This window comes from Apium graveolens, chromosome 7 (assembly GCF_009905375.1).
Source record: "Apium graveolens cultivar Ventura chromosome 7, ASM990537v1, whole genome shotgun sequence".
Lineage (NCBI taxonomy): Eukaryota > Viridiplantae > Streptophyta > Magnoliopsida > Apiales > Apiaceae > Apium > Apium graveolens.
Window position 1 is genome coordinate 100262946 of NC_133653.1, and position 5146 is coordinate 100268091.

The window sequence follows — 5146 nt, forward strand, 5'->3', positions numbered from 1 at the left end:
TGACATAGTCATGTTAGGCATGGAAGGAGTTAAAGGCATGGGAGCATTCTTAACAGACTTGCAGTTAGCAGATAGATGATTAACACTTTTACAATGCACACAACTTTTTCTAGGAGCATACTTTTCAGGTGTGTAATTATTGTGTTTGTTAATCCCTACCTTCCCATTTCTATTAGATTTCCTTTTAGTTTACTTTTTATCCTCAACCATCTTAAGCCTATTTTTTAAATGATCTAAAGTCATGTGTCCTATATTCACCTTACTGGCATCTTTGGATATGCTAGCTCCTTCTTTGACAAAGTTCTTGAAAGTTGAACCAAACTTCTTATTGAGATTTTTCAAATTGTTCTTTTTAGAATCACTTGCCTGTTTTAATTGATGAGCCTTCAACGGATGCTCCTTTTCTTCCTTCAACGGATAAATTTCATCATCCGTTGATTTCACATCCGTTGACAATCCATCAATTAATTCTACTTCCTTTTTTTTTCTTCCAGGCATTCTCACAGAGTGATTCAATTCCCTGAACCTTGAAAATCTGAGCACTAACATCCCTAGATGTTTTCCAAGCCTTGATTACATCTTGTTCACGTTCTAATTGTTTAGAAAGAATTTCTACTTTCTTGACAGATTCTTCTAGTTCATTCTCAATAGATAAACATTTGATTTTAATCTTTTCAAGCTCAATTACCTTACCCTCTAACCGCATTCCTATCACTTAAAAACAAATTATTCTCTTTAATTCTTGTGTTTTCTCTAGCTAGTGATTTAAGGGAAACACGCAAATGATATAATTCATTGGACATATCATTTATAGCTTCATTGCATTCAATTTTAGAAAGCTGAGAGAGGTCAGTAGTAATTACCTGGTTGCTTGATGAACTAGTTTCATTTTCATCAGAATTAGCCATCAGGGCTAAGTTGACATATTCCATATCATCATCTTCATTGGCTCCATCCGCTGCCCAGTCATCCTGAGTCAGAAAAGCTCTTTCCTTTTGTTTGAGCAAATCGAAATATTTCTTTTTGTAATCAACTTGCTCAAATTTCTTCTTATCAGAGGTTGGATTTCTACACTCATTTGCAAAGCATCCACTTATGCCATAGTTATAACATTTGAACTTAAATTTGTCCACTATGTTCTTGTTTGGCTTAGCGAATCTAGCATTTTTCTTGAATTTCATCTTTGCAAACCTCCTGGACAGAAAAGCCAGATGTTCATCAACATCATCAGAGTCATCTTGACTGGAACAATCTTCAACCTCAGCTACTTGCTCCTTTCCATTGCTTGATTCTGATTTGCTTGTGCCAATTTTGAGACTTGGCATTGTCTTTTCTTCATTCCTGGCTTCAGTCTTCTCATTGTCAGCTACAAGTGCAACTGATCCACCTTTTCTCTTTCCCTTTTCCAACAGCTCATCTTGCTCCATCTCAAGTTCTGCATTTTGTTTACTCTGACTTGTTCAGTACCTTCACAGATAAGTTGCACAGTATCCCAAATTTCCTTAGCAGTTTCGCTGTTAATGACATTATCAAACATATCTTGATCTAGGCCATTAAACAGAATGTTCATGGCTTTCTTGTCCTTGTGAACCTCTTCAATATCTTCATCAGTCCATTATGCTTTTGGCTTGGGAATAGACTGTCCAACAGCAACTGTGGCAGTTGCAGCTGTGGCTACCTTGTGAGGGATGTGAGGACCATTTTCAATGCAGTTGATGTAGCTTTCATCTTGAGAGAGAAGATGTAGATGCATCTTCACTTTCTAGTGATGATAATTATCTTTTTGCAGGATTGAAATCTTCACACCAATATCCTTGTTACTCATTGTAATAACTCCAATTTTTGGAAATTTTTGAAACCCTTATGAATAGTGTTTTTGCTGAATGAGAAAACTTTTCATGCCACACTATGTAGGGGTTCTGTTATGGATATTCTAAGATCGTATTAGTATTCCATAAAGTAAATAAGTGTATGTAAAGATCATCGGAATCCAATTCCGAACACTTTGATTTTTCTCGAAAATCCACCAGATACCGAAAGAATTGAGTATAAGGTAACATGATTAAAGGGATTTAAATTCAAGGATTATAAGAGAGGATTATAAAAAGGAATATAATGTATTGAGAAAGGTTAAGGGAACCCAAGTAATAAGATCCCGGGTATGATCCTTCAAACGATCAACGAGAAAGAGAGTTAAGCGAACCGTAAAACAAATAAACGTCCAAGGGGCAAGCACATGCAAGTAACATGAGAAGGAAGCTTCTAATATAAGCTAAAACATGTGGTTAGAAGCAAGATGACATCATCACACCACAAGAATGAGACATGTGGTGAAGTAGTGATGCAAGCAATGACATAAGCATGTGAAAACAAGATATTTAGCCAATAATTAACCACAACCATGCATTCTTTGCACAAATATCAAGGCAAGACAAGCAAGCAAAAGCTCTCCCCCATTTCTTTCTTCTTCCATTCGGCCTTTTCAAGAAATGAAGAAATAGATTTTCAAAACTCAAGTTCTAGGCCATGGAAAATTACAAGGTTTGTTTCCTTGGATCCTATATTTCATAACTTAGTTATACCATGAGTTTAAGATCAAGATTCCATGGTTTGCATAGCTAATCCACTCATCAAAGATGATGATGAATAGTAGTGAATAGTAACTTACTTTGATTTTCTTGATTTTCATGAAAGCTTAAGGTTGATTAAGCATAGATCAAGGTTTCTAGAGGCTTGTTAGTGACTACCCACTCTCCAAGGAAGGTATAAACTCTTGAACCCTTAGTTTTAAGTTTGGTTTGTTTGGATGATAATAGTTCTTAGATGAATGGGTTTAGTTTGATGTTGATGGATGTTGGATTGTTGTTGAATTGGTGATGATTTGGTGTAGTTTAAACTTGTGAAATCGTTAGGTTATAGCCGTCGTAATGCCCGATTTTCTATAAACTGTTTTGTGATTAACTGTTGGACCCGAACACCCACATCTATAAACTAACCACTTCCATGCTTAGATAGGTTATGTTTCAAGCTTCGTTTTGATATGTGGTTTGCTTAAATCTGATGTACGGTTTAGGAGAAACGACCGTTTTAAGTAAAGGTGTTTCGCGAACGAACCTTTACCCCTCGCCTTACTTTGAAACCTTGGTTAAGGCCCTTAAATGACTAATTGGAGCATGAAACATTTATGTAGAGTGTGTTAGGCAGTTGATAAGACACTCGCGAAAGAATCGCCTTAAAACTCGTAATGGGTAAATTATTAAAAATGGTGGAGCCGAGGGTACTCGAGCGACTTAAGTAAATCGTTAAGCGCAAAATGAGCGTTAGAGTCTGAGTTGGTTAGAGTATAGATTTACAAGTGACTTTGGTTTAATTCCAACTTACTTGTTGCTTATAGGTTACCAGACTCGTCCCGAGCCATTCGTAACCCCCAGTCGCTCAGGCAAGTTTTCTACCCGATATACTGTTGTTGTGATGTAAATATATGTATATGCATTATCTTGTGATAGTGCATGATTGTTATTAGCAAATTTTGCGATATATTGGAGCATGCTGATATGGTATATATGCATGTCTGTTTCGTAATCTGGTTATCTATCTGTTGATTTCAATACTTATAGTTGCATAATACCTATGCTAGAAATAAGCAAGTAGTTGCGTATACCCTTAGTATAGGGGATAAAAGGTGTACATATTTCTAAACCGGGAGTCGATGTTCCCGAGTATATTATATATATATATATTTATATATATATATGGATATAGTTTTTAAAACTATGGATCGAATAAGGTTTATTCGATACCTTTATTTTACTTAATTGAATATTAATTTGAGTATTCATTCGAGGGCTTATGACTCAGTTTATTTTATTATTTGAATATTGTTTGAATATTCATTCGAGGGCTTATGACTCAGTTTATTTTATTATTTGAATATTATTTGAATATTCATTCGAGGGCTTATGACTCAGTTTATTTTATTATTTGAATATTACTTGGATATTCATTTGAGGATGTATGACTCCTTTATTTTATGAATATTATTTATAGTATTCATTCGAGGTATTATGACTCCGCTTATTACTTAATAATATTCTTTATTGTATTAAAGAATAAGGTGTCGATAATCAAACTTATTTTTGATTATTCAAATAAAGATATTACTTTCGTATAAGTATATCTTTGATTATTTGCTATTCATTCAAGTATAAGTTTTCCAACTTCTACCTCAATTATTCTTATGGGAATATTATTTAAATAATAATATTCAGATATTTCTTTCATATCGGGACTGATTTATTTTAATAAATCAGTATTACTCCAAACATTCTTAAAAATGTTTTCGAGTCTTCAAAATGATTTTTAAAAGTTAGAGCGGATCCCAAAACTCATTTTTATATTTAAGATCTTCCTTTCAAAGGGGATTTAAATATTCGCTCAAAACCTGGGGAATTCGGCTCAGTGGTGTATTTTATATTCGCAACGAGGTTGCTGTTTTGGTAAATTAATTGATTACTTACCCCACGTTCGGGAAGTAAGTCCATCTATTGAGTCGGCATAAGCAACATGGGCTCAGTGGGCGTCCATGATAGTGTAAGTGGCTCAGTGGGAGTCCATCAAATGCATAAGTGGCTGAGTGGCAGTCCAGCATAAGGTCCTATTGCGACCAGGGTGATGACTAGTGGGGAATTCGTCCATCTACTAGTAGAAAAGGTTACTTATTGGTATCTTTGCCTGATCAGCAAGATATCAGGTTTATGCCAAAATTCTTTCCTTTCCAAATTTATTGGATATTGCAATTCTGTTCATACTTTACATGACAGAGGTTTTCAGGAAACGTATGTATATATATAGGTGTATATATAAATATCGGGACTTAATGAAGTACATCATAACTTCATTTTCTTCAAAATATTTCAAAGATTGAATCTATTCAAGTCTTATCTTGTAGTCTCATCAGTGTGATGAACTTTTGAAGTTAATTATAACTTGAACGGTGGTAGTTCAAGTAGTATTTGGAAAAAGATATAAGTATATTGGAGTATCTTGTAACTTCATCTTTTAAACTTATATCTAGTAAATGATTATCTTATGTATGACAAAGATTTTCAGAAAAACGTTGAGACAAGGTTAGATATATTAGATCACC